This window comes from Gekko japonicus, unplaced genomic scaffold, assembly GCF_001447785.1.
Source record: "Gekko japonicus isolate JY-2015 unplaced genomic scaffold, Gekko_japonicus_V1.1 scaffold10, whole genome shotgun sequence".
NCBI classification, from domain to species: domain Eukaryota; kingdom Metazoa; phylum Chordata; class Lepidosauria; order Squamata; family Gekkonidae; genus Gekko; species Gekko japonicus.
In genome coordinates, this window is record NW_015167526.1 from 3,208,432 (window position 1) to 3,222,333 (window position 13,902).

The following is a 13,902-nucleotide window of genomic DNA, read 5'->3' on the forward strand; positions in this document are numbered from 1 at the left end:
TTTATCTTTTTCTTCTCCACCTCCTCCTCTCCATTCCCTCCTCTCTGGAAAAAATCTCCTCCTTCGGTCAACCATAAACTACGGGGGGGGGAAATTAAAAGATAATCGCCTATGACTCTTAGGGGAAAACATTTTTTTTAAAAAACCCTCGGAGCCGGCTTTAGAAAAAAATTCCCCAACGGAACCAAATAACCTTTTTTGCTCTTCTCCTTGCCTCTCCGGGAATTTTCATGCACAGCAGGCCACCGATTTGGTCGACCTGCCTTTTGAAGTGGGGTAAGGACCCTGGGGCAGCGGAGAATGGCTTCTGGACTTTATTAGATGGACTTGGCTAGATCCCCAAAAAAACATCCCGCCCCCCGCGCACACACCCCGGCCAGGCACAATCAACAGGGATTTCTGTGGGCTTTATATTGCTTTGGTGCTTCTCTGCAAAGTCAGGGTTGTCTTGGTGTTTTGGGGGTCAAGGCAACATTGGTAGAGGAGCATGAGCAGAGATTTCCAGATTGCTTGTGGCAAGTCAGAACTGGCTCCAGGCAACTAAGCAGGAACTTTTGCAGAAAACTGTTGTTGTTGTTGTTCAGTCGCACAGTCGAGTCCGACACTTTGCAACCCCATGGACTACACCACGCCAGGCCCTCCTGTCTTCCACCGTCCTCCGGAGTTTGCTCAATTTCATGTTCGTTGCCTCGATAACACTGTCTAACCATCTCATCCTTTGCCGTAACCTTCTTCTTTGACCTTCAGTCTTTCCCAGCATCGGGGTTTTCTCCAGTGAGTGCTCCCTTCTCATTGGGTTGCCAAAGTATTTGAGCTTCAGCTTCAGTCTCTGGCCTTCCAGGGAACAGTCAGGGTTGATTTCTTTGAGGACTGACTGATTTGATCTTCTTGCAGTCCAAGGGACTCTCAAGAGTCTTCTCCGGCACCATAATCCAAAAGCATCTATCCTTCGGCGCTCGGCCTTCCTCATGGTCCAACCCTCGCAGCCATACATTACTACTGGGAATACCATTGCTTTGACCATACAGACTTTTGTTGGCAGGGTGAGGTCTCTACTTTTTATTACACTGTGCAGAAAACTAGTGACCCATTAGATTATCAGTGGCTAGATACAAGTAGGCAGGCCAGTAAAACTGGGGGGAAGGTAGAGACTAGGAACCTCCCAGCTTTTAAAAATAAGGCTGTGTATGAAGAAGAAGAGAAGAAGAAGAGATTGGATTTATACCCCGCCCTTCACTTGGAGTCTCAGAGCGGCTTACAAACTCCTTTCCCTTCCCCTCCCCACAACAGACACCCTGTGAGATAGGTGGGGCTGAGAGAGCTCTTACAGAAACGGCTCTTTTTCAAGAACAGCTCTTATCAGAACTATGGCTTGCCCAAGGTCATCCAGCAGCTGCAAGTGGAGGAGTGGGGAATCAACCCCGGTTCTCCCAGATTAGAGTCCACGCAGTTAACCACTACACCAAACTGGCTCTATGGAACAGGGAGTGGAGGAGATCCTTATGGACAGCTGATGACCGGTTGTAGCAGAAACACACTGGAAAGACAGGAACACTGCAAGCCTGCCGGTTGGGCTTTAATCTCTGGCTTTAGGCAGGGTGGTGCATCCCAGCGTCTTACTGGACAAGTTCCCAATGGCCCACTGCCCTAAAGCCTCCCCCCACACACACACACACCTCGGGCTGCCTGAATAGGGATCCCAAGTCCCCCCGGGGGGCGGGGAAACCCCCGCCCCAGAGGCCCGTTCCCCGGCAGCGCTGGATCGGGCCCCGGGGGAACTCCTCCCCGACGTGCGCGTCACCTGGAAGTGATGCGGGCACGCTGGGGGCGGGGCCACGGCCATACAAGGGAAAACTTTATGGTTTTCCCTTGTATGGTCGTGGCCCCGCCCCCAGCGTGCCCGGCGTCATAACGTCACTTCCTGGTGACGTGTGTGCGGCGCGCGCGCTCTGGGATCCACCCAGGAGTCCCCCACCGCCAAGGTAAGTTCCACTTGGCAACCCTATGCCTGAAGCAAGTCCAGCAAAGCAGCTGCTATACAGTCACCACCAGTTCAGACCACATCCCGACACACGAGAAGTTAGGGATTTTTGCCCCAAGGTTTTACTTTTGCTAACACTGACTCTCACATGCAACTCCCGTACCCATTCATCCAGGATGGAGAATTCCGTTTGGAGTTCTCTGCGATTTGCTAGGATTTGCACCATCCTGAATAATCCATTTCAGAGGGCAGCCATCTTGGCCTGCAACAGAACAACCAGGAGTGAACCCAGGAGCATCTGAGGAACCAAGAATATTTCTGTACCAGGGACCGGACGGACGGAGTGCTGACTCTCAAAAGCTTGTACCCCGAAAATGTTGTTGGCCTTTAAGGTGCTACTCCTTGGCAAATAGAAGGGGAAGCCGTGGAAGTAGTGACAGACTTCACATTCCTGGGATCCCAGATCACCGCAGACTGTGACAGCAGCCATGAAATTAAAAGACGCCTGCTCCTTGGGAGGAAAGCGATGGCGAACCTAAACAGCATGAAAAAAAGTAGAGACATCACCCTGCCAACAAAAGTCCGCATGGTCAAAGCAATGGTATTCCCAGTAGTCATGTATGGCTGCGAGAGTTGGACTATCAAGAAGGCCGAGCGCCGAAGAATAGATTATTTTGAACGATGGTGCCGGAGAAGACTCTTGAGAGTCCCTTGGACTGCAAGAAGATCAAATCAGTCAATCCTCAAAGAAATCACCCCTGACTGTTCCCTGGAAGGCCAGATAATGAAACTGAAGCTCAAATACTTTGGCCACCCAATGAGAAGGGAGCCCTCACTGGAGAAGAAGACTCTGATGCTGGGAAAGATTGAAGGTCAAGGAAGACGGGGACGGCAAAGGATGAGATGGTTAGACAGTGTCATAGATGCAACGAACAAGAAGTTGAGCCAACTTCAGAGGACGGCGGAAGACAGGAAGGCCTGGCGGGATCTGGTCCATGGGGTCACGAAGAGTCGGACTTGACTGTGCGACTGAACAACAACAACAAAGGTGCTACTGGACTCAGATCTGAACAATTTGATGTCAGTCCCCCAAACGTTGTGCTTAGCTTGATGATTGAAGTCATTTTTCTGACTTAGCCTTGAAAGACCGGCTGCTTCCTGCTCTCCTTTGCAAAACCCTTCTGTTCAGTCCTAGGCCCTCTCGCTTGCTGTTCTTTAACCAGGGACCATTGTGGTCACCAATGATCTGCTTCTCCAAGCAATGCTCCCTCTAAGCTGTGGAGTCCTGTGAGCAAAAAATTCTACTTTGTGAGCTACTGGCATTAAAGTTGTGAGCGAGCGATTTGGCTGCAGCACAAATTAGTCTGCTCTGGAGCTCTCCCTCCCTGAGCTGAGACAAAAATGTGTGAGCCGGAGGCTAAAAAACTGTGAGCTAGCTCACACTAGCTCAGCTTAGAGAGAACACTGTCTCCAAGTGGCCCTGCAGAAAAGAAAAAGCAGGATGTTGACCAGGAATATATCCAAGACTGATTTCAACAAAATGTCCTCACAATTCATGATCTGTAGCATTTTAAAGAAGAAGAGGTTAGATTCATACCCTGCCCTTCACTACTCAAAGGAGTCTCAGAGTGGTTTACAATCTCCTTTCCCTCCCCCTCCCCACAAGAAGACACCCTGCGAGGTAGGTGGGGCCAAGGGAGGGCTCTTTCAAGAACTGCTCCTGAGAGAACAGCTCTGAGAGAACTTGTGACTGACCCAAGATCACACCAGCCGCTGCATGTGGAGGAGTGGGGAAATCAAACCCAATTCGCCCAGATTAGAGTCCGCGCTCCTAACCACTACACCAAACTGGCTCTCTAGAGGGAGAAAAAAGGAGAGAAAGAAAGAACAAAAGGAAGAAAGGAAGGACAGACCCAACACGGAACCATGAAAAACAAGAAGATACCCTGGAATAACAGGTGAAAGTCGAAGGAACAATTGGATCACCATAAATAAGCACAGCAGAGCAGCGGGGAGCCTCGTCACATTAATATAATGAGGAACGCACAATAAACCGACAGTCAGTCAAGGCACCATAAATCTGTGGGTTTTATGAAGCTGTCCAGGGCGGCTGGCATCTCCCCTCCCCATTCAGACAGACAATGGAGCTTCATTTATTCAAGCAGAAGCTCGGCCAAGTATATATTTCCGGTTGCGGTAAGAAGGACCTACTACATTAATTCAGCCCCCCTCCCCCGTGGTGGGGCTATACCAAACGACCGCATGCCGACGGGCTCTGCTTTACGTCCCAGAGATGTCAACAGCAGAAAGCAAACACTTCTTGACACAGGAGAGCTGATATGGAATAGCGCAAGGGCCCCCAACACCTTTCCTGGCCCCCACCAAGTGGTTTTAGACCGTGGGCAGGGGTCCATCGGGGCTTTTGCCCAACGAGGCTTCTGATTGGCCAATGGAGATCAGATGGGCTGAGCAGATCTTTAAAAGGTTGGTTTGTCAGCAGCTTCTACCACGCCACAAGGATCCTCATCACGGTGTGACTGAAGGTAAGCTGCGGCAGTCATATTGTGGCTGGCTCCGCCTCCTGCCGTAGCCATTTTGTAGCAGCCATTTTGTGGCTGTGCCCGCCACAGGGTATCAGAACTTCAAAGGTGGCCGCAGGCTCAAAAAGGTTTTGGGACCCCAAGCCTGGGCTGCTTGGAGGAAAAGTGGGAATAAAAGCGTACTAAACTAACAAAAGCTGAGATGAGCCACTCTGCCCTGGAAAAAAGAAGAAGAAGAAAGAAGAAGAGGAAGAGGAGGAGGAGGAAGACGAAGAGGAGGAGGAAGATGAAGAGGAGGAGGAGGAAGAAGAAGAAGAGGAAGAGGAAGAAGAGGAAGAGGAAGAAGAGGAGGAGGAGATTGGATTTATACCCCACCTTTCACTACTGAAAGGAGTCTCAGAGCGGTTTACAATCTCCTTCCCCTTTCCTCCCCCACAAAAGACACCTTGAGAGGTAGGCGGAACTGAGAGACCTCTGACAGAAACTGCTCTTTTTCAAGAACAGCTCTGACAGAACTCTGGCTTGCCCAAGGTCATCCAGCAGCTGCAAGTGGAGGAGTGGGGAATCAAACCGGGTTCTCTCAGATTAGAGTCCGCACACTTAACCACTACACCAAACTGACTCTCAAAGTTTGATTCTGGGTATAGGCTTTGGTGTACATGATGCGCACTTCAGATCACAGGATTGTTGTGAGGATAAATTGGAGGAGAAGGGAACAATGTCAGCTGCTCTAAGTCCTCATTGGGGACACAGGCAGAGTAGAAATGAAGTAAAATAAATAATTAACAAATATAGCACAGTAGACTGATTCAGGTGGGTCGCCGTGTTGGTCTGAAGCAACAGAACCAAGTTTGAGTCCAGTGGGGCACCTTTAAGATCAACAAAGTTCAATTCTGAATATAAGCTTTCATGTGCAGGCACACATGCCCCTGTATGATGCCCCCGTATAAATCAATGTTGTATCCTCATTTGGAGTACTGTGTGCAATTCTGGTCACCACGCCTCAAAAAGGATATTATAGCATTGGAAAAAGTGCAGAAAAGGGCAACTAGGATGATAAAAGGGTTGGAACACTTTCCTTATGAGGAAAGGTTAAAGCCGTTGGGGCTCTTTAGCTTGGAGAAACGACGGCTGAGGGGTGACATGATTGAGGTTTACAAGATCATGCATGGGATAGAGCAGGAAGAGAAAGAAGTCCTGTTCTCCCTTTCTCACAAGACAAGAACTCGTGGGTACTCCATGAGATTGCTGAGCAGTCGGGTTAGAACGGATAAAAGGAAGTACTTCTTCTCCCAGAGAGTGATTAACACCTGGAATTCACTGCCACGGGAGGTGGTGGCGGCTACAAGTATGGCCGGCTTCAAGAGGGAACTGGATAAACATATGGTGCAGAGGGCCAACAGTGGCTATTAGACACAAGGTGTAGATAGGAACTCTCGGTCTGGGGCAAGGGATGCTCTGTATTATTGGGGCTTGGGGGGCCAACAGTAGGAGGGCTTCTAGTGTCCTGACCCCACTGCTGGACCTCCTGATGGCACTTGGTATTTTTGACCACTGTGTGACAGAGTGTAGGACTGGATGGGCCACTGGCCTGATCCAACATTGGCTTCTCTTATGTTCTTATGACTCAAACTTTGTTCTCGAACAGTAGGTCGTTCACAGTAGCTTATACCCAGAACTTTGTTGGTCTTAAAGGTGCCACTGGACTCAAACTTTGTTCTAGCACAGTAAATCAGGGTGCCCCAATATACCGTTTTACTTTGCTTGTATAGCCAACGTCTTGGTTATGGTTCACATCTACTAATATTCCTCATGTTAAAATGGCAGATTGCCCAGAAACCCAAATAGGGTTACTCAGCTTCCCACCGGGTGATTCCACACCTGTGAAGCTGTACTTAGGAGGGGCTATTTGCAAATCGCAATAAATAAATGAATTCTGGAGTGGCGGCCATGTCAGCTTCCGCTAGCCAAACTGTAAAGGAGGCCCTTCGGCGCCCTCAAGAATAAGAAACCTATTGCAACCCATCCTTTTGGGAACTCATTTTTCGTATCAATAATAATCAAATTCAAATTCAAATTCAAATACCTTTTATTGGCATAGACATCAATAATAATCCAGAAGAACACCCATGACCAGTGTTCCCTCTAAGCTGAGTTACTGTGAGCTAGCTCACAGTTTTTTAGTCTCCGGCTCACCCATTTTTGTCTCAGCTCAGGAAGGATGGCTCCAGAGCAAACTAATTTATGCAGCAGCCAAATCGCTCGCTCACAACTTTACTGCCAATAGCTCACGAAGTAGAAGTTTTGCTCACAAGACTCCACAGCTTAGAGGGAGCATTGCCCATGACCAATTCAAAAGGGGTGGACCGTGCCCAAGAAGACCATGGGGTGACTGGAATGGTCTCGCCACAGCAGACCAAAGTGGAACTACTTCTGTGTTTTGACAGGAAGGGAAGTAGTCAATGGGTTGTGGAACCATCAGAAGGTCCCCCCACACACAAACACACTCAGAAATATCAGCCCTGTCGGGTCTCACAGAGCCGCCACTGAAACCCACAGAAGGCTTCAAATAAGCATTCCACAATGGTGCCTGAACGGTTCCATAGTCCGCTTTCTTAGTCCGCTTTACCTCATCAATAAAAGGTGACAGGATCCGCCGGGTTTTCAAGAAGAAAAGAACTAAGCTGAGGCAGAGGGGGAGAAAAAAGAGGGAAAAGAGAGAGAGCGGGAGAGAGAAGCATTGTCTCTTTAACTGAACATAACAGTGTATCATCCTTTCTCTTCCCATTCTTGGTTTTATTAGCAAAGCAGCCCAATGTTTATACTGGTGGGTATTACATTTGCCACAACAATTACAGTATGACAAATGGCCCATCAGCACAATCCATCAAGTGCGGCCCGACAGGAATCCGTTAGACGGGGCCGCCATTAATTCCGAGGCTCGGCTCTCAGGGGTCCCATACCTCAGTCTCCATGACAACGCAGAAGACGCCGGGCAGAAATGGCATCCCGCCATGAAAGATGGGTACCTTATTGGCACCGATGGAATTTAACCTTTTGACACCTGCACATTAGTTTGCGGCAAGAAAGAAATTATAGGTTCGGAGGCTATAAATATGCAAGGGGGGGGGTCTGTCTCGGAGGCCTCTGATCCTCTGGACCCGCTCAGGGGAGAAGGCCAAACACTTTTAAATAGCTATTGTGGGAAGCGAGGGGTGGGGGGAAAAGGCGAGACGGAGAAGCAGGCCTTGGGAATCAGGTGGAAGCTGCCACCATGTTTTGAAAGCCGGGAGTTCAAGTTCAACCCCAGAATCTCAATCAGATCGTCTGCGAATGCGTCAGCCTTTCGACAGAGAGTGAGAGATCACCGACTCAAGGCAGGGAATGCGTTTGTCCAGTCCCAGGTAGGATTCCCGACGTCTCCGTTTACAAGATCTCACCTGGGACCCTTCTGTGTTTGAGACCTCAAGAGTCACTGACCCATCTGAGGAGACAAAATTGAGCAAGATGGGAAACGGGTCTGATCCCGTACAAGACAACTTCGTATCATCTTATGCGGTCACGGCTCTTTAGAAGTTCGTCCTTTGGCACCCAAAAGAATAAGGAATCTATTGCAATGCATCCTTTGGGGAACTCATTTTTAGTATTAATAATAATCTGGAAGAACAGCCGTGACTGATTCTAAAGGGGCGGACGGTGCCCAAGAAGACAGCGGAGCAGCAAAAGAGTCTGTTGCAATCACCCCGTGTGCAAAATACTGGCCTTCTGAATGGAGACGCGCTCGGAGAGGCTGACAGTCGAACACAAAAAGGGCTCACCCCCCCACACACACACTTCTGACAAATCAATCTGGCCCCAACCCAAAGATGGAGGCAGACAGAGACAGTGCTGCCTCACCTGTTTTATTAAGCCATTACAAGAATCATTTTATTCCCATTTATAATGTTCAATACATGCTCTGAAGCCTTTTCTAATGTAGTAATTAGATGGAACACTAGATAGATGGATTAAATTGGGAGAGTGTTTTATGCCAACTGCGCCGCCTTTACGGATTTGATTTAAAACCCCAAAAGGTGCCATTTTATTTTTTTTAGCGCCATCTAGAATGAATAAGCACCCACCACACCACCAATATTTTATTCATCCCTTTTTAGAAATCAGGTTGTCACTTAGCAGAATTAAAGGAATCTTTCCCAGTGGGGCTCGGGTTAAAAATATAAGCTGTTGCATCAAAAAGCATCATAAGCCTTGATTCCCACATGTCCCACCGCTGTGCCGTGATCATCTTCTGCATTAAAACGGGAAGCATCTAGAAAGTCTAGCTTTTAAAGCCTGTAAGGGGAGACATCTGCCATTCTCATAGGCAGGGGTCGTTTCGTAGAAAAAGAGCTAGGGGAACTCATTAGCACAACTCATTAGCATATGCCACACCCCCTGACATCACCGGAAGTGTGTCATAAGGCCACACACCCCTGACATCACCGGAAGTGTGTCATAAGGCCACACCCCCTGACATCACCGGAAGTGTGTCATAAGGCCACACAACCCGCCCCCAACGGTCCCGGCCGCTGCCGCCGGCCTTGCAGCTCCACTGCTGAGCCCCATGAGAGGCCCGGCGGTGGACCTGCAACGCCAGCGGGAGTGCGAGGAAGCCCCGCGAAGGCCTCACCCGGGGGAACTGCGATCCCCCGCGACCCCCCCCCGAAATGACCTCTGCTCATAGGAGTCCACCCCCCATATCTCAGCACGAGTCCCTGGTAGAAGGCAAACAGAACTGTGACTCATGCAGAGATACAACATGAGTACGATTTACTCTGTTGATAAGCCTGCCTTTCTAGCTGAGACTCAAGGCAGATTACACACAATGTAAGACAATGCAATTGAATAGCATGAGACATCCAGCAAAGTATGTGCTTTACCGCCGATCTAGAAGCCTCGTCCCCAAGGGCATGTAATCCAAAAGCACCTCTGTATTGAGATAATAAATACAGAGACCTACTCTGCAATTCTCAGATGAAGCTTCCAAAGCAGCAATGACCCAAACAGACCTGCAAAGGGCAGAACTGATCCTCCCCAGCAGAAACTCACTGGAAGGAGATAAGTCTAGAAAGGTTCATCATGCAGAGATGCACCAGGCAGACCTCTTCAGAGTATTGGGCACTGGACTTCAGTATTTAGTTGTATTTCTCACAGACACAGCACACAGTTGGGAAGCAGAATGTTTCAGAAGTTAAGCCAAGGGCTGAAATCCAGATTTCACCGGTGAAGTGTTCAGGTTTACACCGTGCAAAAATCAAAGTCCCTGCCTCAAAGGAAGTTACACTGGGGGGGGGGGGGGGGGACGGGACCCCAAAAGGAGTTGCCCGGGGGGGGGGGGGGGAGGACAGGGTGGAAAGAGATGGGAATGGACTTCACTGGGGTTAGAAAGGAAGACAGGGGTTAAAGACAGGGGTAGAGAGCCACTTTGGTGTAGTGGTTAAGTCTGCGGACTCTAATCTGGGAGAACTGGGTTTGATTCCTCACTCCTCCACTTGCAGCTGCTGGATGACCTTGGGTCAATCCCAATTCTCTCAGAGCTGTTCTCTCAAGGACAGTTCTGGAAAGAGCTCTCTCAGCCCCACCTACCTCACAGGGTGTCTGTTGTGGGGAGGGGAAGGGAAAGGAGTTTGTAAGCCGTTCTGAGACTCTGAAGGGTGGGGTATAAATCCAATCCCTTCTTCTTCTTCTTCTTCTTCTTCTTATCTTAAAGCAAAGAAGGGCTTTAAGGGAGAGATCTGAAGAAAGTGGTTTACATGGCAAAGTTCAGAGTTGTTTCATTTTCACAGCTCCTGTGTCGGGAACCCTGGGAGCTGTAGTCTTGGAAGGAAGGCCTCTGTCACAGAATTTGCAGCCCACCTTTTAAAGATGCAGAGACCTGGGCTCTTAACAGGCAACTTGGGTGACTAGATTCATTTTGGAGCTGCTTAAATTTGGAGTAAGTAAGTGTGTGTCACAAACTGTGCACAAAATAAGTGAAGCTCTTTTTCAGGAATACTCCTTGCATACCAAGACAGTAAATCAAGCAGAAGAGGGAGCAGGCGGGAAGGATTCAGCCAGTTTGGTGTAGTGGTTAAGTGCGTGGACTCTAACCTGGGAGAACCAGATTTGATTCCCCGCTCCTCCACTCGCAGCTGCTGGATGACCTTGGGCAAGCCATGGTTCTCTCAGAGCTGTTCTCTCAAGATCAGTCCTCGAAAAAGCTCTCTCAGCCCCACCTACCTTGCAGGGTGTCTGTCGTGGGGAGAAGAAAGGAAGGAGATTGTAAACCGCTTTGAGACTCCGAGTGAAGGGTGGGGTATAAATTCAATCTATTCTTCTTCTTCTTTTGTGCCAGTTTTCCCTCTAAGCTGAGTTACTGTGAGCTAGCTCAGTTTTTTTGCTTCCGGCTCACACATTTTTGGCTCCAGAAAAAAACTAATTTAAACAGCAGCCAAATCGCTCGCTCACAACTTTAATGCCAGTAGCTTACAAAGCATAATTTTTGCTCACAAGACTCCACAGCTTAGAGGGAGCACTGCTCTGCGCTCTCTCTTACACAGAGACAGGCCGGATTGGGCCCTGGGCTTCCACGAGGGAAGGATGGAAGCAGCATTTGTTGGTTCAAACAAGGAAGCCCTGCTGGAAACTGTTGCCAAAGCAGATCCTAAAGAGAGCCCCACATACCCCGGCGGGACAAGGAATGATGATGCTCCGTTACAGAATTAATGCAGACAAGCCCTAAAACAAGAAGGGTTTTCCCCCCCTTCCTCACATCTGTCAGGATTTCCCTAAATCATCGCCAAAGCAGTTCTAACCATTTACTGGTGGGACATTAAACATTACGGGCAGTGACTGTATCAAATTACGCTATGAAAGATTAAGTTTAGTGGGGAAATGAATTTTTTTAAAAAGCTGTTAAATTAAAACCTAACCGGAATAAAATTAGAGGCTTCTAAACTAAAATGGCTTTTTAATAATTCTGCGCGCACGGGCGGGGTGGCGGCCTGTGGGGGGGGATAAAAGTCCTCAACAACATCTCCCCCCCCCCCCCCCCCCCCCCCACAACAACACACAAAAGCAATTTGGATTGGGACTCAAATGGAATCAGACAACCCAAACTCATTACCAGCATTGGCGGCGTAAAAGAGCTGTGCAGCCCGCCCGCCCCCCTAAAATCAAAGCCTCCGTTAGACAACTGTGTGGCTGGCCAGAAGCATGGCTCTGGCAGGCGCTTTTGAAGTGTTGGACAACTCCTGGGTGAGAAATACCTGGAGATTTGGGGGGGATCGGGCCTGAGGAGGGCGGAGTTTGAGGAGGACAGGGACCTCAGCGGGGTATAATGCCAGTGTAGTGTATTCAAAGCTGCCTTGAACGCATGATATGTTGTGAAACATCTAATTGAAGTTTAATGTAAAGCTTCGTCCTGGGCTAGGATCCAAATCCATCCAATCGTGTTACTAGTCCAGGAAGCACCTAACCAATCACTTTCAAGCAAGCTCCCTGAGCGGGAACACCCGTGATGGGTCCGTATGCGAACAACCTTATTGGTTGGTATCTGTACAGTGGGTGTGGCTACATTAGCCGGGAATGTTTAAAAGCAGGACAGCTGCACTGTAAAGGCTGTTCTGGCTATCAGATGTTGATCCGTGTTGGAGTTGTGTTCGAGTGGAAGAATAAAGCTGTGTTCTTGCTGAATCACTCTCCGACTTCTTTGTTAAGCGAGCGACTTAACAGCCAGAGAGTCCGCCTTCCAAAGCAGCCACTTCCTCCAGGGGAACTGATCTCTGCTGCCGGGAGATCCGCTCTAATCCTAGGAGATCTCTAGCCACCACCTCCGGACCAACTGAGCAGCAAGGCAGAAACCACAAGTAGGGTTGGAAATGTCTGGAGGGTTGGGGTGAAGTCTGTGGAGGGCAGGGTTTGGTTAGAGGAGGGACCTCACCAGCAATGCGAGTTAGGCTCTTTGTGTAGCAGGAACTCCTTTGCCTATTGGGCGACACACCCCTAATGTAGCCAGTCCTCCAAGAGCTTACAGTAGCCCCTGTAAGAAGAGCTCTGTAAGCTCTTAGAGGATTGGCTACATTAGGGGTGTGTCGCCTAATAGGCAAAGGAGTTCCTGCTACAAAAAGAGCCCACTTCTCCTATACTCTACGGTCTACCATAGAGTTCCCCCTTCAAAGATGCCATTTTCTCGGGGGGGGGGGGAGACTGATCTACACTACTCTACAGTTTGGTGTAGTGCTTAGGAGTGTGGACTCTATTCTGGGATAACCGGGTTTGATTCCCCACTCCTTCACATGCAGCTGCTGGTGTGACCTTGGGTCAGTCACAAGTTCTGTCAGAGCTGTTCTTGAAAGGGCAGTTCTCGATTCCCTACTCCTCCACATGCAGCTGCTGGTGTGACCTTGGGTCGGTCACAAGTTCTGTCAGGGCTGTTCTTGAAAGGGCAGTCCTCGAAAGAGCTCTCTCAGCCCCACCTACCTCACAGGGCGTCTGTTGTGGGGAGGGAAAGGGAAAGGAGTCTGTAAGCCGCTCTGAGACTCCAAGTGAAGGGCAGGGTATAAATCCAATCTCTTCTCCTCCTCCTTTGTAGTCTGGAAATCAGTTGCAATTGTGGGAGATCTCCAGGCCTCACCTGGAGGTTGACAACCCTAGCCACAATCAAAGGCAGGACAGAAATGTTTCCATTCATAAAGAGGTTCTCATCCAGTACGCTCAGCTCCAGCTACACGGAAACCAGGGTCCTCCTGGCCACGATGGAAGGTGGACTCGATGGCTTCATACCCCCTTGAAGCCCCTGTCTTCCCCAAAGCCCCACCCCCCAAATCTCCAGGTATTTCCCAACCTGGAGCTGGCAACCCTACTTCAACCACCCCACACCTAGTCACGGACCTGGTCAGATCTGGCCCACCAGGTCCCCTTAACTTGCATTTTTAACATCTGGGAGCTCTGTCCGTGCAACTCCCTCTCTACGTGAAGCTGAGCCCAGTCTCTCCTGCTCTTTTGGAGCCCGAAGGATGCCAGGTACGCCCTGCAGGCATGAGCAAGGGAAGTTAGGCTGGTTGTAGCTCCTGGGACCACCCATCAGATGCCCTACTGCAGGCCAGAAGACCCTCCGAGGTTCCTCCTGACACTGTTCCCCGTGGTGGACCTGAGCAACCCCCGCCAACAGGCCAGCATCCTTGTCGCCATTCCTTTCCAGTGTTTAAACAGCACTCTGCGTGCTGGCCTTTATCTGCTCACATCTTGATCCCCTGCCGTCTCCACATTGATAGAAGAGCTGCATGAACAGCCTCGACAACGCCACGCGCCTATCGATTATAAACCTGGGCACATTTAAGCACACGCACGCAATCGAGAATA